We start from the raw sequence: 26,676 nt of genomic DNA, 5'->3' as shown, positions 1-26,676 counted from the left end.
AGGCGCTGACTCTCCAAGTGGGGAGAGTGTTAGTAAAGCGTCTGGAATGTTGCACCCGAGTACCAGGGGAGGAAAACTGAGACATATTTGAACACATCTCCCGATCACATGGTTGATCATACTCTAGGTTCCACATGCATGTTTTAGCTGAAGGAAGAATACCTAAAACCTGGGTAGTTGAAACCCGTGGAATGGGTACCATGCAATATGACTTCAAAGGGTCTTCATTTGCTCACCGAACATATCCAATCCTATCACTGCTGCGTTTATGCCCCTGTACACATGCTTGATTCTCTTTCGGAGACATAGCAATCCATAGGTTTTAAGATACTTACTAGTCAGGTACATTCTTAGGCGTTTAATATGCGGTGTTGAGTCCATTTCGTTGAGCAACGAGTAGCTCTTGTCTATTCCATATTTGGCTTAAGGAACTTTATCTGTGCTCATTTCAATCTCTGGTTTTATGCAGCACCCCAACTCACCTTTCCCCTTAAGCAAGCATAAGTTGGTTTTCTAAATTTGAGACCCTGTTCTGTTTTGGAATGCAGTTCCTGTGTAGCCAAGTTTAATTCCGTGTATTAGTGATATCTTATGATGTTTCTTTTTCTGTGTGACTTATTTCAGTTAGAATCATCGTACCTGAATCCACTCATTATCCTGCTACGGGCCTGATGACATAGATTTCATTGCTGAGTGATACTGCATTGTACGTAAGTACCACAAGTTCTTTATCCATTTTTCACTTTCTGTGATATTGAACTAGTACGGTAAACGAGGTTCTTGTAAACAGAGGCGTCCCAAACTTTGGGGTGGCTGTGTCTTTTTGATTTTAATTTCCCTAAGCTATAGGACCATAAGTGGCAGTGCCCTAGGCTCTGTTGCTTTGTGTTTTAGATGTTTCAGGAAACACCATACACTTCTCCCGAGTGTCTGTTGGCAATTTACATCCCGCCCATCAGCATAACAAGGCTCCCAGTTCTCCATGGCCTGTCCTGCCTTTCTGGATTTTACACTTTTTTCAGATGGCCCTTTTGACTGGGGGTAAGTGAAACTTCATTGTAGTGCAGATTTCCTTTGCAAGCTTGCTTGGTTGGCCAAAAAGGGCGTATGCGTTTTTTCCTGATTATATTCAGGAAAAAACGCATACGCCCTTTTTGGCCAAGTGCATCATTGTGGACGTTCTGCCTCTTTTCCTATGCTTTCAATGCAATTCCAGTCTACCTCCTGAAATCGGTTTCCTGCAATTCTGCCCCACTTTCAAGTCCTCTTGGCAGCCTTACTTCAGTCTATTTTTGGACGATAGCTGTCATTTATAACTCTGCAGGTTTGTGAATTACAGTGCCCCTGAGCTCCTTTCTTCAACTCGCTTTCTTGTGACCTGGCCGCAACACCGCAGGATGGCTTCAGGCCCTAATCTGGTTCCGGCCCGGCATGCTGAGCCTTTGGTTAATTCCTCTTCCTGGTGGGAAATGAGAGTTAAATTTGCCCGTCCAGACACCTCCAGCTAGCCTCTCATTGGTTCTCGCTATTCCTGTTCATCTTCCGCAGAAATTGCAAACTGGGCCAAACAGGAGGTTAAAGGGACTGACTCTCCAAGTGGGGAGAGTGTTAGTAAAGCGTCTGGAATGTTGCACCTGAGTACCAGGGGAGGAAAACTGAGACATATTTGAACACGTCTCCCGATCACATGGTTGATCATACTCTAGGTTCCACATGCATGTTTTAGCTGAAGGAAGAATACCTTAAACCTGGGTAGTTGAAACCTGTGGAATGGGTACCATGCAATATGACTTCAAAGGGTCTTCATTTGCTCACCGAACCTCTCCAATCCTAGCACTGCTGCGTTTATGCCCCTGTACACATGCTTGATTCTCTTTCGGAGACATAGCAATCCATAGGTTTTAAGATACTTACTAGTCAGGTACATTCTTAGGCGTTTAATATGGGGTGTTGAGTCCATTTCGTTGAGCAAGGAGTAGCTCTGGTCTATTCCATATTTGGCTTAAGGAACTTTATCTGTGCTCATTTCAATCTCTGGTTTTATGCAGCATCCCACCTCACCTTTACCCTTAAGCAAGCATAAGTTGGTTTTCTAAATTTGAGACCCTGTTCTGTTCTGTAATTCAGTTCCTGTGTAGCCAAGTTTCCATTCCGTGTATTACTGATATCTTATGATGTTTCTTTTTCTGTGTGACTTATTTCAGTTAGAATCATCATACCTGAATCCACTCATTGTGCTGCTAAGGGCCTGATGACACAGATTTCATTGCTGAATGATATTGCTTTGTAAGTAAATACCACAACTTCTTTATCCATTTTTCACTTTCTGCGATGTTGAACTTGTACTGTAAACGAGGTTCTTGTAAACTGAGCCGTTCCAAACTTTGGGGTGGCTGTGTCGTTTTGATTTTAATTTCCCTAAGCTATAGGACCATAAGTGGAAGTGCCCTAGGTTCTGTTGCTTTGTTTTTTAGATGTTTCAGGAAACACCATACACTTCTCCCGAGTGGTTGTTGGCAATTGACATCCCACCCATCAGCATAACAAGGCTCCCAGTTCTCCATGGCCTGTCCTGCCTTTCTGGATTTTACACTTTTTTCAGATGGCCCTTTTGACCGGGGGGAAGTGAGACTTCATTGTAGTGCAGATTTCCTTTGCAAGCTTGCTTGGTTGGCCAAAAAGGGCGTATGCATTTTTTCCTGAATATATTCAGGAAAAAACGCATACGCCCTTTTTGGCCAAGTGCATCATTGTGGACGTTCTGCCTCTTTTCCTATGCTTTCAATGCAATTCCAGTCTACCTCCTGAAATCGGTTTCCTGCAATTCTGCCGCGCTTTCAAGTCCTCTTGGCAGCCTTACTTCAGTCTATTTTTGGACGATAGCTGTCATTTATAACTCTGCAGGTTTGTGAATTACAGTGCCCCTGAGCTCCTTTCTTCAACTTGCTTTCTTGTGACCTGGCCGCAACACCGCAGGATGGCTTCAGGCCCTAATCTGGTTCCGGCACGGCACGCTGAGCCTTTGGTTATTTCCTCTTCCTGGTGGGAAATGAGAGTTAAATTTGCCCGTCCAGACACCTCCAGCTAGTCTCTCATTGGTTCTCGCTATTCCTGTTCATCTTCCGCAGAAATTGCAAACTGGGCCAAACAGGAGGTTAAAGGCGCTGGCTCTCCAAGTGGGGAGAGTGTTAGTAAAGCGTCTGGAATGTTGCACCCGAGTACCAGGGGAGGAAAACTTAGACATATTTGAACACGTCTCCCGTTCACACGGTTGATCATACTCTGGGTTCCACATGCATGTTTTAGCTGAAGGAAGAATACCTAAAACCTGGGTAGTTGAAACCCTTGGAATGGGTACCATGCAATATGACTTCAAAGGGTCTTCATTTGCTCACCGAACCTCTCCAGTCCTATCACTGCTGCGTTTATGCCCCTGTACACATGCTTGATTCTCTTTCGGAGACATAGCAATCCATAGGTTTTAATATACTTACTAGTCAGGTACATCCTTAGGCGTTTAATATGCGGTGTTGAGTCCATTTCATTGAGCAAGGAGTAGCTCTTGTCTATTCCATATTTGGCTTAAGGAACTTTGTGCTCATTTCGATCTCTGGTTTTATGCAGCACCCCAACTCACCTTTCCCCTTAAGCAAGCATAAGTTGGTTTTCTAAATTTGAGACCCTGTTCTGTTCTGTAATTCAGTTCCTGTGTAGCCAAGTTTCCATTCCGTGTATTACTGATATCTTATGATGTTTCTTTTTCTGTGTGACTTATTTCAGTTAGAATCATCGTATCTGAATCCACTCATTATGCTGCTACGGGCCTGATGACATAGATTTCATTGCTGAGTGATAATGCATTGTACGTAAGTACCACTAGTTCTTTATCCATTTTTCACTTTCTGTGATATTGATCTTGTACGGTAAACGAGGTTCTTGTAAACAGAGGCTTCCCAAACTTTGGGGTGGCTGTGTGTTTTTGATTTTAACTTCCCTAAGCTATAGGACCATAAGTGGAAGTGCCCTAGGCTCTGTTGCTTTGTTTTTTAGATGTTTCAGGAAACACCATACACTTCTCCCTAGTGTCTGTTGGCAATTTACATCCCGCCCATCAGCATAACAAGGCTCCCAGTTCTCCATGGCCTGTCCTGCCTTTCTGGATTTTACACCTTTTTCAGATGGCCCTTTTGACCGGGGGGAAGTGAGACTTCATTGTAGTGCAGATTTCCTTTGCAAGCTTGCTTGGTTGGCCAAAAAGGGCGTATGCGTTTTTTCCTGAATATATTCAGGAAAAAACGCATACGCCCTTTTTGGCCAAGTGCATCATTGTGGACGTTCTGCCTCTTTTCCTATGCTTTCAATGCAATTCCAGTCTACCTCCTGAAATCGGTTTCCTCCAATTCTGCCCCGCTTTCAAGTCCTCTTGGCAGCCTTACTTCAGTCTATTTTTGGACGATAGCTGTCATTTATAACTCTGCAGGTTTGTGAATTACAGTGCCCCTGAGCTCCTTTCTTCAACTCGCTTTCTTGTGACCTGGCCGCAACACCGTAGGATGGCTTCAGGCCCTAATCTGGTTCCGGCACGGCACGCTGAGCCTTTGGTTAATTCCTCTTCCTGGTGGGAAATAAGAGTTAAATTTGCCCGTCCAGACACCTCCAGCTAGTCTCTCATTGGTTCTCCCTATTCCTCTTCAACTTCCGCAGTAATTGCAAACTGGGCCAAACAGGAGGTTAAAGGCACTGACTCTTCAAGTCGGGAGAGCGTTAGTAAAGCGTCTGGAATGTTGCACCCGAGTACCAGGGGAAGAAAACTGAGACATATTTGAACACGTCTCCCGTTCACATGGTTGATCATACTTGGGTTCCACATGCATGTTTTAGCTGAAGGAAGAATACCTTAAACCTGGAGAGTTGAGACCCGTGTAATGGGTACCATGCAATATGACTTCAAAGGGTCTTCATTTGCTCACTGAACCTCTCCAATCCTATCACTGCTGCGTTTATGCCCCTGTACACATGCTTGATTCTCTTTTGGAGACATAGCAATCCATAGGTTTTAAGATACTTACTAGTCAGGTACATTCTTAGGCGTTTAATATGCGGTGTTGAGTCCATTTCGTTGAGCAAGGAGTAGCTCTTGTCTATTCCATATTTGACTTAAGGAATTTTATCTGTGCTCATTTCAATCTCTGGTTTTATGCAGCACCCCAACTCACCTTTCCCCTTAAGCAAGCATAAGTTGGTTTTCTAAATTTCAGACCCTGTTCTGTTCTGTAATTCAGTTCCTGTGTAGCCAAGTTTACATTCCGTGTATTACTGATATCTTACGATGTTTCTTTTTCTGTGTGACTTATTTCAGTTAGAATCATCATACCTGAATCCACTCATTGTTCTGCTAAGGGCCTGATGACATAGATTTCATTGCTGAGTGATATTGCTTTGTAAGTAAATACCACAACTTCTTTATCCATTTTTCACTTTCTGCGATGTTGAACTTGTACTGTAAACGAGGTTCTTGTAAACAGAGGCGTCCCAAACTTTGGGGTGGCTGTGTCTTTTTTATTTTAATTTCCCTAAGCTATAGGACCATAAGTGGCAGTGCCCTAGGCTCTGTTGCTTTGTTTTTTAGATGTTTCAGGAAACACCATACACTTCTTCTGAGTGTCTGTTGGCAATTTACATCCCGCCCATCAGCATAACAAGGCTCCCAGTTCTCCATGGCCTGTCCTGCCTTTCTGGATTTTACACTTTTTTCAGATGGCCCTTTTGACCGGGGGAAAGTGAGACTTCATTGTAGTGCAGATTTCCTTTGCAAGCTTGCTTGGTTGGCCAAAAAGGGCGTATGCGTTTTTTCCTGAATATATTCAGGAAAAAACTCATACGCCCTTTTTGGCCAAGTGCATCATTGTGGACGTTCTGCCTCTTTTCCTATGCTTTCAATGCAATTCCAGTCTACCTCCTGAAATCGGTTTCCTGCAATTCTGCCGCGCTTTCAAGTCCTCTTGGCAGCCTTACTTCAGTCTATTTTTGGACGATAGCTGTCATTTATAACTCTGCAGGTTTGTGAATTACAGTGCCCCTGAGCTCCTTTCTTCAACTTGCTTTCTTGTGACCTGGCCGCAACACCGCAGGATGGCTTCAGGCCCTAATCTGGTTCCGGCACGGCACGCTGAGCCTTTGGTTATTTCCTCTTCCTGGTGGGAAATGAGAGTTAAATTTGCCCGTCCAGACACCTCCAGCTAGTCTCTCATTGGTTCTCGCTATTCCTGTTCATCTTCCGCAGAAATTGCAAACTGGGCCAAACAGGAGGTTAAAGGCGCTGGCTCTCCAAGTGGGGAGAGTGTTAGTAAAGCGTCTGGAATGTTGCACCCGAGTACCAGGGGAGGAAAACTGAGACATATTTGAACACGTCTCCCGATCACACGGTTGATCATACTCTGGGTTCCACATGCATGTTTTAGCTGAAGGAAGAATACCTAAAACCTGGGTAGTTGAAACCCGTGTAATGGGTACCATGCAATATGACTTCAAAGGGTCTTCATTTGCTCACCGAACCTCTCCAGTCCTATCACTGCTGCGTTTATGCCCCTGTACACATGCTTGATTCTCTTTCGGAGACATAGCAATCCATAGGTTTTAATATACTTACTAGTCAGGTACATCCTTAGGCGTTTAATATGCGGTGTTGAGTCCATTTCATTGAGCAAGGAGTAGCTCTTGTCTATTCCATATTTGGCTTAAGGAACTTTGTGCTCATTTCTATCTCTGGTTTTATGCAGCACCCCAACTCACCTTTCCCCTTAAGCAAGCATAAGTTGGTTTTCTAAATTTGAGACCCTGTTCTGTTCTGTAATTCAGTTCCTGTGTAGCCAAGTTTCCATTCCGTGTATTACTGATATCTTATGATGTTTCTTTTTCTGTGTGACTTATTTCAGTTAGAATCATCGTATCTGAATCCACTCATTATGCTGCTACGGGCCTGATGACATAGATTTCATTGCTGAGTGATAATGCATTGTACGTAAGTACCACTAGTTCTTTATCCATTTTTCACTTTCTGTGATATTGATCTTGTACGGTAAACGAGGTTCTTGTAAACAGAGGCTTCCCAAACTTTGGGGTGGCTGTGTGTTTTTGATTTTAACTTCCCTAAGCTATAGGACCATAAGTGGAAGTGCCCTAGGCTCTGTTGCTTTGTTTTTTAGATGTTTCAGGAAACACCATACACTTCTCCCTAGTGTCTGTTGGCAATTTACATCCCGCCCATCAGCATAACAAGGCTCCCAGTTCTCCATGGCCTGTCCTGCCTTTCTGGATTTTACACCTTTTTCAGATGGCCCTTTTGACCGGGGGGAAGTGAGACTTCATTGTAGTGCAGATTTCCTTTGCAAGCTTGCTTGGTTGGCCAAAAAGTGCGTATGCGTTTTTTCCTGAATATATTCAGGAAAAAACGCATACGCCCTTTTTGGCCAAGTGCATCATTGTGGACGTTCTGCCTCTTTTCCTATGCTTTCAATGCAATTCCAGTCTACCTCCTGAAATCGGTTTCCTCCAATTCTGCCCTGCTTTCAAGTCCTCTTGGCAGCCTTACTTCAGTCTATTTTTGGACGATAGCTGTCATTTATAACTCTGCAGGTTTGTGAATTACAGTGCCCCTGAGCTCCTTTCTTCAACTCGCTTTCTTGTGACCTGGCCGCAACACCGTAGGATGGCTTCAGGCCCTAATCTGGTTCCGGCACGGCACGCTGAGCCTTTGGTTAATTCCTCTTCCTGGTGGGAAATAAGAGTTAAATTTGCCCGTCCAGACACCTCCAGCTAGTCTCTCATTGTTTCTCCCTATTCCTCTTCAACTTCCGCAGTAATTGCAAACTGGGCCAAACAGGAGGTTAAAGGCACTGACTCTTCAAGTCGGGAGAGCGTTAGTAAAGCGTCTGGAATGTTGCACCCGAGTACCAGGGGAAGAAAACTGAGACATATTTGAACACGTCTCCCGTTCACATGGTTGATCATACTTGGGTTCCACATGCATGTTTTAGCTGAAGGAAGAATACCTTAAACCTGGAGAGTTGAGACCCGTGGAATGGGTACCATGCAATATGACTTCAAAGGGTCTTCATTTGCTCACCGAACCTCTCCAATCCTATCACTGCTGCGTTTATGCCCCTGTACACATGCTTGATTCTCTTTCGGAGACATAGCAATCCATAGGTTTTAAGATACTTACTAGTCAGGTACATTCTTAGGCGTTTAATATGCGGTGTTGAGTCCATTTCGTTGAGCAAGGAGTAGCTCTTGTCTATTCCATATTTGGCTTAAGGAACTTTATCTGTGCTCATTTCAATCTCTGGTTTTATGCAGCACTCCAACTCACCTTTCCCCTTAAGCAAGCATAAGTTGGTTTTCTAAATTTGAGACCCTGTTCTGTTCTGTAATTCAGTTCCTGTGTAGCCAAGTTTACATTCCGTGTATTACTGATATCTTATGATGTTTCTTTTTCTGTGTGACTTATTTCAGTTAGAATCATCATACCTGAATCCACTCATTGTGCTGCTAAGGGCCTGATGACACAGATTTCATTGCTGAGTGATATTGCTTTGTAAGTAAATACCACAACTTCTTTATCCATTTTTCATTTTCTGCGATATTGAACTTGTACTGTAAACGAGGTTCTTGTAAACAGAGCCGTTCCAAACTTTGGGGTGGCTGTGTCTTTTTGATTTTAAATTCCCTAAGCTATAGGACCATAAGTGGAAGTGCCCTAGGCTCTGTTGCTTTGTTTTTTAAATGTTTCAGGAAACACCATACACTTCTCCCTAGTGGTTGTTGGCAATTTACATCCCGCCCATCAGCATAACAAGGCTCCCAGTTCTCCAAGGCCTGTCCTGTCTTTCTGGTTTTACACTTTTTTCAGATGGCCCTTTTGACCGGGGGGAAGTGAGACTTCATTGTAGTGCAGATTTCCTTTGCAAGCTTGCTTGGTTGGCCAAAAAGGGCGTATGCGTTTTTTCCTGAATATATTCAGGAAAAAACGCATACGCCCTTTTTGGCCAAGTGCATCATTGTGGACGTTCTGCCTCTTTTCCTATGCTTTCAATGCAATTCCAGTCTACCTCCTGAAATCGGTTTCCTGCAATGCTGCCCCGCTTTCAATTCCTCTTGGCAGCCTTACTTCAGTCTATTTTTGGACGATAGCTGTCATTTATAACTCTGCAGGTTTGTGAATTACAGTGCCCCTGAGCTCCTTTCTTCAACTCGCTTTCTTTTGAGCTGGCCGCAACACCGCAGGAGGGCTTCAGGCCCTAATCTGGTTCGGGCACGGCACGCTGAGCCTTTGGTTAATTCCTCTTCCTGGTGGGAAATGAGAGTTAAATTTGCCCGTCCAGACACCTCCAGCTAGTCTCTCATTGGTTCTCGCTATTCCTGTTCATCTTCCGCAGAAATTGCAAACGGGGCCAAACAGGAGGTTAAAGGGACTGACTCTCCAAGTCGGGAGAGTGTTAGTAAAGCGTCTGGAATGTTGCACCCGAGTACCAGGGTACGAAAACTGAGACATATTTGAACACGTCTCCCGATCACATGGTTGATCATACTCTGGGTTCCACATGCCTGTTTTAGCTGAAGGAAGAATACCTTAAACCTGGGTAGTTGAAACCCGTGGAATGGGTACCATGCAATATGACTTCAAAGGGTCTTCATTTGCTCACCGAACCTCTCCAATCCTATCACTGCTGCGTTTATGCCCCTGTACACATGCTTGATTCTCTTTCGGAGACATAGCAATCCATAGGTTTTAAGATACTTACTAGTCAGGTACATTCTTTGGCGTTTAATATGGGGTGTTGAGTCCATTTCGTTGAGCAAGGAGTAGCTCTTGTCTATTCCATATTTGGCTTAAGGAACTTTATCTGTGCTCATTTCAATCTCTGGTTTTATGCAGCACCCCAACTCACCTTTCCCCTTAAGCAAGCATAAGTTGGTTTTCTAAATTTGAGACCCTGTTCTGTTTTGGAATGCAGTTCCTGTGTAGCCAAGTTTACATTCCGTGTATTACTGATATCTTATGATGTTTCTTTTTCTGTGTGACTTATTTCAGTTAGAATCATCGTACCTGAATCCACTCATTATGCTGCTACGGGCCTGATGACATAGATTTCATTGCTGAGTGATACTGCATTGTACGTAGGTACCACATGTTCTTTATCCATTTTTCACTTTCTGTGATATTGAACTTGTACGGTAAACGAGGTTTTTGTAAACGGAGGCGTCCCAAACTTTGGGGTGACTGTGTCTTTTTGATTTTAATTTCCCTAAGCTATAGGACCATAAGTGGAAGTGCACTAGGCTCTGTTGCTTTGTTTCTTAGATGTTTCAGGAAACACCATACACTTCTCCTGAGTGTCTGTTGGCAATTTACATCCCGCCCATCAGCATAACAAGGCTCCCAGTTCTCCATGGCCTGTCCTGCCTTTCTGGATTTTACACTTTTTTCAGATGGCCCTTTTAACCAGGCAGAAGTGAGACTTCATTGTAGTGCAGATTTCCTTTGCAAGTTTGCTTGGTTGGCCAAAAAGGGCGTATGCGTTTTTTCCTGAATATATTCAGGAAAAAACGCATACGCCCTTTTTGGCCAAGTGCATCATTGTGGACGTTCTGCCTCTTTTCCTATGCTTTCAATGCAATTCCAGTCTACCTCCTGAAATCGGTTTCCTGCAATTCTGCCCCGCTTTCAAGTCCTCTTGGCAGCCTTACTTCAGTCTATTTTTGGACGATAGCTGTCATTTATAACTCTGCAGGTTTGTGAATTACAGTGCCCCTGAGCTCCTTTCTTCAACTCGCTTTCTTGTGACCTGGCCGCAACACCGCAGGATGTCTTCAGGCCCTAATCTGGTTCTGGCACGGCACGCTGAGCCTTTGGTTAATTCCTCTTCCTGGTGGGAAATGAGAGTTAAATTTGCCCATCCAGACACCTCCAGGTAGTCTCTCATTGATTCTCACTATTCCTGTTCATCTTCCGTAGAAATTGCAAACTGGGCCAAACAGGAGGTTAAAGGGACTGACTCTCCAAGTGGGGAGAGTGTTAGTAAGCGTCTGGAGTGTTGCACCCGAGTACCAGGGTACGAAAACTGAGACATATTTGAACATGTCTCCCGATCACATGGTTGATCATGCTCTAGGTTCCACATGCATGTTTTAGCTGAAGGAAGAATACCTTAAACCTGGGTAGTTGAAACCCGTGTAATGGGTACCATGCAATATGACTTCAAAGGGTCTTCATTTGCTCACGAACCTCTCCAGTCCTATCACTGCTGCGTTTATGCCCCTGTACACATGCTTGATTCTCTTTCGGAGACATAGCAATCCATAGGTTTTAAGATACTTACTAGTCAGGTACATTCTTAGGCGTTTAATATGCGGTGTTGAGTCCATTTCGTTGAGCAAGGACTAGCTCTTGTCTATTCCATATTTGGCTTAAGGAACTTTATCTGTGCTCATTTCAATCTCTGGTTTTATGCAGCACCCCAACTCACCTTTCCCCTTAAGCAAGCATAAGTTGGTTTTCTAAATTTGAGACCCTGTTCTGTTCTGTAATTCAGTTCCTGTGTAGCCAAGTTTACATTCCGTGTATTACTGATATCTTATGATGTTTCTTTTTCTGTGTGACTTATTTCAGTTAGAATCATCATACCTGAATCCACTCATTGTGCTGCTAAGGGCCTGATGACATAGATTTCATTGCTGAGTGATATTGCTTTGTAAGTAAATACCACAACTTCTTTATCCATTTTTCACTTTCTGCGATGTTAAACTTGTACTGTAAATGACGTTCTTGTAAACAGAGCCGTCCCAAACTTTGGGGTGGCTGTGTCTTTTTGATTTTAATTTCCCTAAGCTATAGGACCATAAGTGGAAGTGCCCTAGGCTCTGTTGCTTTGTTTTTTCGATGTTTTAGGAAACACCATACACTTCTCCGGAGTGTCTGTTGGCAATTTACATCCCGCCCATCAGCATAACAAGGCTCCCAGTTCTCCATGGCCTGTCCTGCCTTTCTGGATTTTACACTTTTTTCAGATGGCCCTTTTGACCGGGGGGAAGTGAGCCTTCATTGTAGTGCAGATTTCCTTTGCAAGCTTGCTTGGTTGGCCAAAAAGGACGTATGCGTTTTTTCCTGAATATATTCAGGAAAAAACGCATACGCCCTTTATGGCCAAGTGCATCATTGTGGACGTTCTGCCTCTTTTCCTATGCTTTCAATGCAATTCCAGTCTACCTCCTGAAATCGGTTTCCTGCAATTCTGCCCCGCTTTCAAGTCCTCTTGGCAGCCTTACTTCAGTCTATTTTTGGACGATAGCTGTCATTTATAACTCTGCAGGTTTGTGAGTTACAGTGCCCCTGAGCTCCTTTCTTCAACTCGTTTTCTTGTGAGCTGGCTGCAACACCGCTGGATGGCTTCAGGCCCTAATCTGGTTCCGGCACGGCATGCTGAGCCTTTGGTTATTTCCTCTTTCTGGTGGGAAATGAGAGTTAAATTTGCCCGTCCAGACACCTCCAGCTAGTCTCTCATTGGTTCTCCCTATTCCTGTTCATCTTCCGCAGAAATTGCAAACGGGGCCAAACAGGAGGTTAAAGGTGCTGACTCTCCAAGTGGGGAGAGTGTTAGTAAAGCGTCTGGAATGTTGCACCCGAGTACCAGGGGAGGAAAACTGAGACATATTTGAACACGTCTCCCGTTCACACGGTTGATCATACTCTGGGTTCCACATGCATGTTTTAGCTGAAGGAAGAATACCTTAAACCTGGAGAGTTGAGACCCGTGTAATGGGTACCATGCAATATGACTTCAAAGGGTCTTCATTTGCTCACCGAACCTCTCCAATCCTATCACTGCTGCGTTTATGCCCCTGTACACATGCTTGATTCTCTTTCGGAGACATAACAATCCATAGGTTTTAAGATACTTACTAGTCAGGTACATTCTTTGGCGTTTAATATGGGGTGTTGAGTCCATTTCGTTGAGCAAGGAGTAGCTCTTGTCTATTCCATATTTGGCTTAAGGAACTTTATCTGTGCTCATTTCAATCTCTGGTTTTATGCAGCACCCCAACTCACCTTTCCCCTTAAGCAAGCATAAGTTGGTTTTCTAAATTTGAGACCCTGTTCTGTTTTGGAATGCAGTTCCTGTGTAGCCAAGTTTACATTCCGTGTATTACTGATATCTTATGATGTTTCTTTTTCTGTGTGACTTATTTCAGTTAGAATCATCGTACCTGAATCCACTCATTATGCTGCTACGGGCCTGATGACATAGATTTCATTGCTGAGTGATACTGCATTGTACGTACGTACCACAAGTTCTTTATCCATTTTTCACTTTCTGTGATATTGAACTTGTACGGTAAACGAGGTTCTTGTAAACGGAGGCGTCCCAAACTTTGGGGTGGCTGTGTCTTTTTGATTTTAATTTCCCTAAGCTATAGGACCATAAGTGGAAGTGCCCTAGGCTCTGTTGCTTTGTTTCTTACATGTTTCAGGAAACACCATACACTTCTCCTGAGTGTCTCTTGGCAATTTACATCCCGCCCATCAGCATAACAAGGCTCCCAGTTCTCCATGGCCTGTCCTGCCTTTCTGGATTTTACACTTTTTTCAGATGCCCCTTTTAACCGGGGAGAAGTGAGACTTCATTGTAGTGCAGATTTCCTTTGCAAGTTTGCTTGGTTGGCCAAAAAGGGCGTATGCGTTTTTTCCTGAATATATTCAGGAAAAAACGCATACGCCCTTTTTGGCCAAGTGCATCATTGTGGACGTTCTGCCTCTTTTCCTATGCTTTCAATGCAATTCCAGTCTACCTCCTGAAATCGGTTTCCTGCAATTCTGCCCCGCTTTCAAGTCCTCTTGGCAGCCTTACTTCAGTCTATTTTTGGACGATAGCTGTCATTTATAACTCTGCAGGTTTGTGAGTTACAGTGCCCCTGAGCTCCTTTCTTCAACTCGTTTTCTTGTGAGCTGGCTGCAACACCGCTGGATGGCTTCAGGCCCTAATCTGGTTCTGGCACGGCATGCTGAGCCTTTGGTTATTTCCTCTTTCTGGTGGGAAATGAGAGTTAAATTTGCCCGTCCAGACACCTCCAGCTAGTCTCTCATTGGTTCTCCCTATTCCTGTTCATCTTCCGCAGAAATTGCAAACGGGGCCAAACAGGAGGTTAAAGGTGCTGACTCTCCAAGTGGGGAGAGTGTTAGTAAAGCGTCTGGAATGTTGCACCCGAGTACCAGGGGAGGAAAACTTAGACATATTTGAACACGTCTCCCGTTCACACGGTTGATCATGCTCTGGGTTCCACATGCATGTTTTAGCTGAAGGAAGAATACCTTAAACCTGGAGAGTTGAGACCCGTGTAATGGGTACCATGCAATATGACTTCAAAGGGTCTTCATTTGCTCACCGAACCTCTCCAATCCTATCACTGCTGCGTTTATGCCCCTGTACACATGCTTGATTCTCTTTCGGAGACATAACAATCCATAGGTTTTAAGATACTTACTAGTCAGGTACATTCTTTGGCGTTTAATATGGGGTGTTGAGTCCATTTCGTTGAGCAAGGAGTAGCTCTTGTCTATTCCATATTTGGCTTAAGGAACTTTATCTGTGCTCATTTCAATCTCTGGTTTTATGCAGCACCCCAACTCACCTTTCCCCTTAAGCAAGCATAAGTTGGTTTTCTAAATTTGAGACCCTGTTCTGTTTTGGAATGCAGTTCCTGTGTAGCCAAGTTTACATTCCGTGTATTACTGATATCTTATGATGTTTCTTTTTCTGTGTGACTTATTTCAGTTAGAATCATCGTACCTGAATCCACTCATTATGCTGCTACGGGCCTGATGACATAGATTTCATTGCTGAGTGATACTGCATTGTACGTACGTACCACAAGTTCTTTATCCATTTTTCACTTTCTGTGATATTGAACTTGTACGGTAAACGAGGTTCTTGTAAACGGAGGCGTCCCAAACTTTTGGGTGGCTGTGTCTTTTTGATTTTAATTTCCCTAAGCTATAGGACCATAAGTGGAAGTGCCCTAGGCTCTGTTGCTTTGTTTTTTCGATGTTTCAGGAAACACCATACACTTCTCCCGAGTGTCTGTTGGCAATTTTCATCCCGCCCATCAGCATAACAAGGCTCCCAGTTCTCCATGGCCTGTCCTGCCTTTCTGGATTTTACACTTTTTTCAGATGGCCCTTTTGACCGGGGGGAAGTGAGACTTCATTGTAGTGCAGATTTCCTTTGCAAGCTTGCTTGGTTGGCCAAAAAGGACGTATGCGTTTTTTCCTGAATATATTCAGGAAAAAACGCATATGCCCTTTTTGGCCAAGTGCATCATTGTGGACGTTCTGCCTCTTTTCCTATGCTTTCAATGCAATTCCAGTCTACCTCCTGAAATCGGTTTCCTGCAATTCTGCCCCGCTTTCAAGTCCTCTTGGCAGCCTTACTTCAGTCTATTTTTGGACGATAGCTGTCATTTATAACTCTGCAGGTTTGTGAGTTACAGTGCCCCTGAGCTCCTTTCTTCAACTCGTTTTCTTTTGAGCTGGCTGCAACACCACTGGATGGCTTCAGGCCCTAATCTGGTTCCGGCACGGCATGCTGAGCCTTTGGTTATTTCCTCTTTCTGGTGGGAAATGAGAGTTAAATTTGCCCGTCCAGACACCTCCAGCTAGTCTCTCATTGGTTCTCCCTATTCCTGTTCATCTTCCGCAGAAATTGCAAACTGGGCCAAACAGGAGGTTAAAGGCGCTGACTCTCCAAGTGGGGAGAGTGTTAGTAAAGCGTCTGGAATGTTGCACCCGAGTACCAGGGGAGGAAAACTGAGACATATTTGAACACGTCTCCCGTTCACACGGTTGATCATACTCTGGGTTCCACATGCATGTTTTAGCTGAAGGAAGAATACCTTAAACCTGGAGAGTTGAGACCCATGTAATGGGTACCATGCAATATGACTTCAAAGGGTCTTCATTTGCTCACCGAACCTCTCCAATCCTATCACTGCTGCGTTTATGCCCCTGTACACACGCTTGATTCTCTTTTGGAGACATAGCAATCCATAGGTTTTAAGATACTTACTAGTCAGGTACATTCTTAGGCGTTTAATATGGGGTGTTGAGTCCATTTCGTTGAGCAAGGAGTAGCTCTTGTCTATTCCATATTTGGCTTAAGGAACTTTATCTGTGCTCATTTCAATCTCTGGTTTTATGCAGCACCCCACCTCGCCTTTACCCTTAAGCAAGCATAAGTTGGTTTTCTAAACTTGAGACACTGTTCTGTTTTGTAATTCAGTTCATGTGTAGCCAAGTTCACATTCTGTGTATTAGTGATACCTTATGATGTTTCTTTTCTGTGTGACTTATTTCAGTTCGAATCATCATACCGGAATGCACTCATTATGCTGCTACGGGCCTGATGACATAGATTTCATTGCTGAGTGATATTGCATTGTACGTAAGTACCACAAGTTCTTTATCCATTTTTCACTTTCTGCGATATTGAACTTGTACTGTAAACGAGGTTCTTGTAAACAGAGCCGTCCCAATCTTTGGGGTGGCTGTGTCTTTTTGATTTTAATTTCCCTAAGCTATAGGACCATAAGTGGAAGTGCCCTAGGTTCTGTTGCTTTGTTTTTTAGATGTTTCAGGAAACACCATACACTTCTCCAGAGTGGCTGTTGGCAATTTACATCCCGCCCATCAGCATAAGAAGGCTCCCAGTTCTCCATGGCCTGTCGTGCCTTTATGGATTTTACACTTTTTTCAGATGGCCCTTTTGACCAGGTGGAAATGAGACTTCATTGTAGTGCAGATTTCCTTTGCAAGCTTGCTTGGTTGGCCAAAAAGTGCGTATGCGTTTTTTCCTGAATATATTCAGGAAAAAACACATACGCCCTTTTTGGCCAAGTGCATCATTGTCGAGTTTCTGACTCTCTTCATATGCTTTCAATGCAATTCCAGTCTACCTCCTGAAATCGGTTTCCTGCAATTCTGCCTTGCTTTCAATGCCTCTTCATAGCCTTACCTCAATATATTTTTTAAAAATAGTTGGCCGTTATAACTCTGCAGGTTTTTGAATTGCAGTGGCCCTTAGCTCCATTTTTTAGCTCTTATTTTTGTGGTATTGCCCCATAACCACAGGATTCCTTGAAGCCCTATTTTTCTTCTGGGGCACCTGCTGTGCCTTTGGTTAATTCTTCTTACTGATGTGATATTAGAGACATGTGCCCATTGAAACCGCTACAGCTAGTTTCTCACTGGTTCCCCCTATTCCCATTCATCCTCTGCACTAACTGCAGACTGTGCGATACCAGAACTTAAAGGCATTGACTCCATGTGGGGATGTTGTTAATAAAGCGGCTGGAATGTCGATCCGGAGCCCCAGGAGAGGAAAAATGAGGTGCGTTTTAGAAACCTTTCCCGATCATATGGTATACCAGTCGCTGGGTTTCCCAAGCATGGTTTAGCTGTAGGAAGATTCCCTTCAACCTGGAGTGTTGGGACCCTTGGACTGAGTAGCATGAAGTATTGCATTAAACTTTCGGCAGTTGCTCACCAAAGCTCACCAATCCTGTCAGCCCCAAGTGTCCAGCCTTATGTCTTATCCAGCTGTGGGTTTATATGTGGTCAATCCAGGTTGCATCACAGCCCCTGAGCGAATTTTGTAAGAATTTTTCTCTCTTTCATTGTTTCAGCGTTTTGTTTTTAAAATTTATTTCTATAATGGGGTTTAGCTCCTTTTCACTGCTGTGTTTGTGCCGCTCTGCACACACTTGATTCCCTTATGGAGATATATCAATACATGGGTTTTAAGATTCTTATTCCTCAGATATATTTCTCTGCGGTGTATAGGGTGTGTTGAGGCCTGTTCATTGAGCAAGGTGTAGATCTTGTCTAATACCTATTTGGTTTATTGAACGGTATCTGTGCTAATTTCAAACTCTGGTTTTATGCATCACCCCACCTCTCCTTTCCCCTTAAGCTGACATAAGTGTGTTTTCTAAATGTGAGACACTGTTCTGTTCTGTAATTCATTTCTTGTGCAGCCATATTTACCCTCCCTCTATAAGTGATATCTTATGATATGTTTCTTTTTCTGTTTGACTTATTTCAAGTAGTATTATCGGACCTAAATCCACTCTTTATCCTTCTACTAGCCTTATTACATTGATTTCATGGTGAAGAGATATTCCATTGTACATAAGTACCACATCTTCTTTATCCATTGTTCTCTTTCCTGGGATATTTAAGGTGTACTGAAGTTGAGGTTCTTGTAAACAGAGTAGCCCTAAACTGTGGTGTGCTTGTGTCTTGTTGATTTTTAGACTTCCCTAGATATACTCCCATGATTGGAAGTGTCCTATGCTCTGTAGCTCTGTTTTTTAGATGATTTAGGAACCACCATACACTTCTCCAGAGTGGCTCTCGGCAGTTCACACACTGCCCATCAGCGTATAAAGGCTCCCTGTTCTCCATGGCCTGTCCTGCATTTCTGGTTTTTACAATTTTTTAGGATGGCCCTTTTGACCGGTGGGAAGTGAGACTTCTTTGTTGTGCACATTTGCATTGCTTGCTTGCTTCGTTGCCCATAAAGTGCGTATGTGTTTTTTCCTGGATATAATCAGGAAAAAACGCATATGCCCTTTTGGGCCAACTGCATCATTGTCGAAATTCTGCCGCTTTTCATGTGCGTTAAAGACGAGTCCAATCTATCTCTTGAAATCTGTTTCTTGCAATTCTGTCTTGCATTCAGATCCTCTTCTTTGCCTTACCTCAACATATTTTTGGACGTTAGTTTTCATTTATAACTCTGCAGGTTTGTGAATTGCAGTGACCCTGAGCTCCATTTTTTAAGTTGCTCTTTTGTGAGCTGGCCTCAAACCCACAGGATTGCTTCAGGCCCTATTTTGGCTCCGGCGAGGCAGGCTGAGCCTTTCTTTAATTCTTATTCTTAATGGGAAATTAGAGTGATATGTGCCCGTCCAAACCCCTACAACTCTTCTCTCATTGGTTCCCCCTCTTCCCGTTCATCCTCCTCACAATTTGCAAAATGTGTGAAACAGAAGTTTAAATGTGCTGATTCTCCAAGTGGGGAGATTCTAAGTAGCGTGGCTGGAATGGTGAACAGGAGCACCAGGAGAGGATAAATGAGGTGCATTTTAGACACATCTCCCGATCACATGGTGTACAGTCCTCTGGGTTTTCCATGCATGTTTTAGCTGTAGGAAGATCCCTTGAACCTGCAGATTTGGGACCCATTGAATGGGTACCAGGTAGTATTACTTTAAAGGGTGTGCATTTCCTCACCCAACCTCACATTTCTCTTAGCGCAAACAGTTTCCAGCCTTATGTCTCATCCTGCTGTGGGTCTAGATGTGTTCAATCCATGTTGCATCACCGTCCCTGAGGAAAAGTTGTAAGAGGTTTTCTCTGTCTCTCTGTCGTTTATTTTTTTCAATTTATTACTATATTGGTTACAGCTGATTTTCAAAGCTCTGTTTCTTGCTGCTGTACATCCACTTGATTCACGTACAGAGAGACATCAATAAATTCTTTTTCAGATTTTTACCAGTCGTATATATTCTTTTCCGGTGACTTGAGTGTGCTGAGTGCAGTTCTTTTAGCTACCGTGTAGGCCTTGTTGATTATCAGTTTGGTATTTGGAATGGTATCTTTGCTAATTTCAACCTCCTGGATGATGCCTCACCCCTCCCCACCTTTCCCGTTTAGCAGCCTTATGCGTGTTTTCTACATATTTGACTATGTTTTTGTTTTGTAATTTATTTCATGTGTAGCCATTTTGGATTCCACCTTTAAGTGATATCTTATGATATGTGTCTTTTTCTTTTTGAATTCTGTCACTTAGAATGATCATACGTAACTCCTCCGGAGTCGTTACAACTGGCCATATTTCATTGATTTCCAGGCTGAATAATATTCCACTCTACCTAAGTACCACATCTCTATCCATTTTTTCCCTCCAGAGACATTTAAGTTATATCCTAGTCGAGGATCTTTTAAACAGAGAGGGGGTAAACATTGGGGTGCCTGTGTCCTCTCGATTTTTGTTTTTCCCAAGATATACGCCCATGAGTGCAAGTGCCCTATGCTCTGTAGCTCATTTTTTAGATGCTTTAGTAAACACAATACACTTCTCCAGAATGGCCGTTGGCAATATACATTTCCACTATAAGTCTCACAGGGCTCCCTCTTCTCGTTGCCCTGTCCTGCATTTCTGTTGTTTACGCTTTATGAGGATGGCTCTTCTGACTGACGCGAAGTGATATCTTTTGTAGTATTGACTTCCAGTGCCCACCTGTTTGGTTGGCTAAAAAAGTGTATGCCCTTTTCTTGAATATATACAGAAAAGAACGCATACACCCTTTTTGGCCAACTGCAATGTTGGCAATGTTCAGCTCCTTTTCTTGTGCTTAATGGCGAGTCCTTTCTACCTCCTCAAATCCCTTTCCTGCCATTCTCCCTTGCTTACAAGTCCTTTTCTCTGACTTTCCTCAAGACATTTTTCAGTGATGGATATTTTCAACTCTGCAGTTTTGTGAATTTTACTGCCCCTGAGTTCCATTGTTCAACTCGTGTTTATGGGAACTGGCCACAAAGCAGCGGGATTTCCTCAAGCCCTATACTGTTTCCATGGGCAACCCTAGCCTTTGGTCAATTCGTCTTCCTGATTGGAAATTAGAGTGACATGTGCCTGTCTGAACACCTAGGACTTGTCTCTCATTGTTCCTCATCCTTCCGCTTCATCCTCTGGACAAATTCCAAACTGTACGCAACAGGATGTTGACAGTGCTGACATCTCCAAGTGGGGAGACTGTTAGTAAAGACGCTGGAGGGGTGAATCCGAGCACCAGGAGATGAGGAGATGAGATGCCTTTTCCAAACTCTTCCCGATCAGATGGTATACCATCCTCTGGGTGTGACAGACATGTTTTAGCAGTAGGAAGAGTCCCATTCATGTAAGGAGAACACCAGGGCTTTTTCAAAATCAGTGTCTCCCCGAAACCCAAACTGGGGAAGTTTTTAAGCTACGGCTACACATATGTTCATTAAGGGCCTTGGGAAGTAGGCAGAGTCCAAACTTTAGATGATTGAAGTCTTCAGGGTCAGAAGCACTCACCACCAGCTTCCCTTAGGCTACACTTTAACTGTCATTGATAGATGATGTCAATAAAAATATCTATTCTTTTTCAGATTATTTCCCCTTATAGGTTATTGCAAAATGTTGAGTGTAGTTCCCTGTGCTATACAGTAGTTCCTTGTTGATGATCTATTTTATACATAGCAGTGTGTATGTGTTAATTCCAAACTGTTAATTTATCCCTCCTCCCACCTTTCCCCTTTGGTAATAATAAATTATAAGATTTTATACTTCTCAGAAATGGGGGAGCTGAAAGAGAGGTATCATTTTCAATGGAAAAGCATTTAAAACAAGATTGAAGGTTTAACCAAGATTATTAGCTGTACATCCTTGGAAAGAAATCACTTCGTTTCTCTAATATTGACCTGACAAATAAGACAAACCTTTTCACTGAACTTGCTTATAAAAAGTGATGGAAATATCAAATGGAAGTGTTAAAAACATCTTATTTTACCCGAGCCTTATACACTGTTCTATGTTAACTACAGTTTGGCTCACACATCTGTTCATTGAGGTTACAATAGTCTCAATTTCTGTTACTGATCCTCCAGAGTGGACCCCAACAAGTGTCCCCCTGCCCAGTGTCATTGGGGCCAACAGATCGAGACTGAGTTTTGTTCACAAGCAAAGGAAACTTTATATTTTGATCAGAGAATGGAGAGGTGAGAGCATGCACTACCCCGTGGGCTGTGGGCTGGGCTGCTGTGTAGAGATCCTGTCAGAGTCAGTGGGAGGGAGGGAGGCGGCGGAGCTCTCGAGGGCTGGGTTGGCTGTAGCTCAGGCTCTATATCGTGGAGTCTGCACTGGGCCCCAGGAGCTGAGGTGTCGACCCAGCCATTCTGCACTAGGAAATCTGGTCTGAAGTGCCGGGTGTGGAACCTCTGCATGCGGGACCCTAGGAGCACGTGAAATTAGACAAAGCACAAAGGATAAAAAAGGTTAGACTTGACTTTATTGCCCAGATTCTATTTTTATCTCCCAGGGATTTTTAATGGGCTTTGCTGGGGACAAACCCCTCCTCTGCCTTTTGTCCCGTTCCTCATTCTTGGAGTGCTGAGGGTGCAGACCCTTCTTCTGTAACTGCTGAGTGCTGAGTTGGGAGCCCTCATACCCTGGGGCGAGGGTCAGAGCTTCTCCCCAGCAGCCTCCCGGTGACGTTGATTGTCCCCAGGACCCCTGCCTCCCTGCTCGTCCACCTGAGCACCAGCATTGGAAGTGTTATAGATTCTAATGACCTTTAAGGGTCCAGGAAAGAGATGTGCAGAGACGCTGTGGGGGCCGGTTTCACCCCGCCCCACATTTGTTCGGCCACCTTAGGCTGACCGTCTCTGCCAGCCTAGATGCTCTGACCAGTAGTCTGCGCTTTCTTCAGTTAGGCCCCTCAATTAACGTACAAACAGCACCAGGTGTCAGAGCCCTGCCCGCTCAACTCCCAGACAGTCCAGGGTCAGTGGTGATCAAGGACCATGATGGCTACTGAGTCAACAGCCTTTTGAAGTAAACAGGAGTCCAGCCGGTCTTATTGGCCACCATCATCACGGTGTCTGTAGGCTTTTCTATGGTGACAGTGTGGTATACTGTTCCCCCGCCAAGATTATTAGCTCCCCTCTGGGTGCAGTAAGTCCTGCAAGCAGTAGTCTACTCTTTTGGGACACACTCTTGTTGTTTTATGAGAGAAACTCCAGGTCAAGTGATGTTCACACGAGTCGTCATGGTGCCCTGTTGCCCCCGGTTATCTCTCTGGATGTTGGAGTTGGAGGGCCTCCTCACTCGAGGTCGGTGTGCCCACGGAGCGAACCCTGCAACTTCAGGGCATGGTTGGTGGTTAGGATCACCACGTGGGGTCCTTTTCCCTTAGGAGGGAGGTGGCCTTTTGGGCTGCTGATTTCCAGGTTTTTAGATACCGCCAGTATCTTGGCCAGATGTGGCAGTGGGCCAAGCCCCTTAGTGACCGTAGTTTATCCTACCTGGATGGCATTCTTGCATTGTTCCATTTCAAGTGGTCCCAGTTTTTGCACTAATTCTCCAATGGCGATTCACCTTTCACCGGGAATGTAAAGGTCAAAGAGTTTAGCTAAATTAGGGAGTTCCAGGGCAAGGGTCTGAATTGACTGCTCTTTCCATTCTTGAAAGGCCACTTCTGGATTCTATTCAAAAGGATCATCATCTTTTCCTTTCAGTGTTTCATATAGAGGCCCAGCTAGTAGACTGTAGCTAGGGATCCAGAAGCAGCAAACCCTGGCCTCCCCAGGAACCCCTAAGCTGTCTTCTAGTTTTAGAAAGGGGTAAGGCTGAAAATGGTTTCTTCCCTTTCCTGGGATGGGCTTCTCTGACCTTCTGTGAGAATGAAGCCCAGGCAGGTCACCGCAGTCTGTGATATTTGAGCTTTTTCTTGGACAACTTCTATCCTTTATTGGCTTGGTAGTTCAGAGGCCTCCTTAGTAGGGCTGGTGATCAGAATGTCGTCTGCATATTGAAGGAGGGTTTCCTTTTCCAGAGGTAGAACTTTTAGGTCTTTAGCTAAGCTTTCCCCAAAGATGGTGTGGGAATTTTTGCACCCTTGGGGCCAGACGGCCCGGAAGTATTGTTTTAGTTGTATGTAGAGTCCTGCCACTCACAAGCCAAAATTTCTTGTGACTCTGGGACTAATGGAATACAAAAGAAGGCATCATTGAAGACTAATACAGAATACCATGTCCTGGTGGTTGGTAGAATGACCAGCAGGGTGTAGGAATTAGGAGCAACTGGAGGTATATCCTCGGTGGCTTCACTGACTGTCCTGACATCCTTTACCAGGTCCCCAGTGGCCCATGGGGCTCTCGTGGTCAGACCAATCCCAGAATATGGAGCTCACCTGGGCAGGTACCCCACCCCCACCCCAGCCCACGGGGCTCTCGTGGTCAGGCCCCTCCCAGGATACAGAGCTACCCTTGCAGGTACCGTGGCAGGGCTGGGCACACAGGAACCGTGCACATAGCCCTCATTGCAGAGCACCCCCAGCTCACCTGTCGCTCAGAGCTGACACAGAGCACCTCAGAGCAGGACTTGAACTAACAAACAGCAGCTGCGACAGGTCTGTGACCCTGGGCATCACTCCGTGAGGCCTCCCTCCACCTGGTCTTCCAGAGACTTCCACTGCACCCGGGGCACCAGGCCTCTGTCTCCAACCACCACCCACCCCTCCTCTCCCTGACTCCTGGGTTCCTCTCATTAGGAGAGGGTTTTCTTGAAGTTGTCTCCCACTCATGGGCCAGATAAAATGATTAGAAAACAAGCCAAAGCTGCAGCCCCTTGTCTATCCTGACTCTCAGGAGCCCACACCTGTTCCTTGGACCTGGCCGGTTCAGCAAGTTCCATTTTCTGCAACTGTGAGCCCCTGAGGGGTGATGATTGGCTGAGCTGGGCAGCCTTACCGTGCCGGCCAGCCCTCCCCAGGTGTGCCTGGGTTGAGATCAATATAAATACCACTCCAGGCAGCAAGAGCCCCTGCAGCCGTGCCTGACGCCATTTTCTCTGCCCTGTCAGCAGTCTCGGGGCTGGGCTGGTGGGAGGGAGTGAGAGGCCACGGCTTTGTGGGTGGCCCAGTGTGAGTGGGGCTCTGCTGGACTTTCTGCAGCAGTTGCCAGGCTGCCACCTGCTAAAGAAGAGGATGTGTCACCCATACCTGCTGCTGGAATTTCTCCCTGGGCAGAGGTGAGGAAGGAAAAAAGCAGTGGGGGCAGGGACAGGACGGGTATCTCAGGCAGGGAAATGGAAATCTTCCAGAAGAGCACCCAGGGCCAGGACCATCCTGGCTGGCCTGCAGGCACCAAGTCGGCCGGCATGCTGTCACTCGTGTGGCTCTATGGCCCTTCCTCTAGGCTTTCAAGTCCTTGTATATATTCAGGTGTTTTACCTGGGACGGGTGGGAATAGTTCAGCAGCAACTGGCCTGGGGCTCAGCTCACGTTTACTCACAGATGCCTCGGCACGGTGCCCCAGCTTTGCAATGAGGACGCTTGTTGCGTGGGGGCTGCTGGCTGAATGGGAGACGATTCCCCACCACTGACCAACTTCAGAATTGTTTACAACTGGAGCAAGTGCCCTGATACGGTTTTCCTCTGTGTAACTGGTGGGTTCTGTGTTTTTTTTCTCTTTTTCGTTTTTGGTTCAAGGTAGATTTTATTCCTCTTTTTTGTATTTACAGATATAAGCATGGAAATAATTTATTCATATAAATACATGTATGTGCAGGGAATAATTGTTTTTTCTGTCTTATTTTTTAAATTTTACTTCTTTTTAATTTTGAATTTTATTTTATATTTTTATACAGCAGGTTCTTATTGGTTATCTATTTTATACATATAAATGTATACATGCCAATCCCAGTCTCTCAACTCCTCCCACCACCACCCCCCCAACAGCTTTCCCCCCTTGTTGTCCATACGTTTGTTGTCTACATCTGTTGCTCTATTTATGCCTTGCAAAATGGTTAATCTGTACAGTTTTTCTAGGTTCCACATATATGCATGAATATACAAGATTTGTTTTTCTCTTTCTGACTTACTTCACTCTGTATGACAGTCTCTAGATCCATCGACGTCTCTACAAATGACCCAATTTCATTCCTTTTCATGGCTTAGTAATATTCCATTTTATATATGTACCACAGCTTTATGCATTCGTCTGTCTGTGGGCATTTAGGTTGCTTCCATTACCTCGATATTGTAAATAGTGATGCAATGAACATTGCGGTGAATGACTCATTTTGATTTATGGTTTTGTCTGGGTATATGTCCAGTACTGGGATTGCTGTATCATATGGTAATTCTATTGTTAGTTTCTTAAGAAATTCCATATTGTTCTCCATAATGACTGTATCAATTTATATTCCCAACAATAGTGGAAGAGGGTTCCTTTTCTCCACACCCTTTCCAGCATTTTTTGTTTGTAGATTTTCAATGATGCCTATTCTACCAGGTGTGAGGTGATACCTCATTGTTGAATCCATTTCGTTGAGCAAGGGGTAGCTCTTGTCTATTACATATTTGGCTTATGGAACGGTATTTGTGCTAATTTCAAACTCTGCTTTTATGCAGCACCCCAACTCACCTTCCCCCTTAAGCAGGCATAAGTTGGTTTTCTAAACTTGAGACCCTGTTCTGTTTTGTAATTCAGTTCATGTGTAGCCAAGTTCACATTCCGTGTATTAGTGATACCTTATGATGTTTCTTTTTCTGTGTGACTTATTTCACTTAGAATCATCGTGCCTCAATGCACTCATTATGCTGGTACGGGCCTGGTGACATAGATTTCATTGCTGAGTGGTATTCGGTTGTACATAAGTACCGCAACTTCTTTATCCATTATTTGCTCTCTGGGATATTTAACTTGTGCCGTAGAAGAGATTTCTGTAAAAAGAGCCATCCCAAATTTTGGGGTTGCTGTGTCTTTTTGATATTAATTTCCCTAAGCTATAGGACCATAAGTGGAAGTGC

General features: G+C 44.3%; 2 long non-coding RNA genes across 3 annotated transcripts in view; both read left to right on the top strand.

Annotated features, from left to right (window-relative positions):
• LOC307181120 overlaps positions 1-26,676 on the top strand; it is a 977,962-nt gene that overhangs the window by 471,564 nt on the left and 479,722 nt on the right. The window lies entirely within an intron of this gene.
• Positions 17,352-25,798, top strand: LOC307181128. The gene is made up of 3 exons (XR_013825930.1): positions 17,352-17,441; positions 21,752-21,862; positions 25,159-25,798. It is a non-coding gene; the product is annotated as an uncharacterized lncRNA (long non-coding RNA).

This window comes from Stenella coeruleoalba, assembly GCF_951394435.1.
Source record: "Stenella coeruleoalba genome assembly, contig: scaffold_33, whole genome shotgun sequence".
Classification (NCBI taxonomy): domain Eukaryota; kingdom Metazoa; phylum Chordata; class Mammalia; order Artiodactyla; family Delphinidae; genus Stenella; species Stenella coeruleoalba.
The sequence above is the reverse complement of the archived record's forward strand: the minus strand, read 5'-3'. Positions and strand labels throughout refer to the sequence as shown.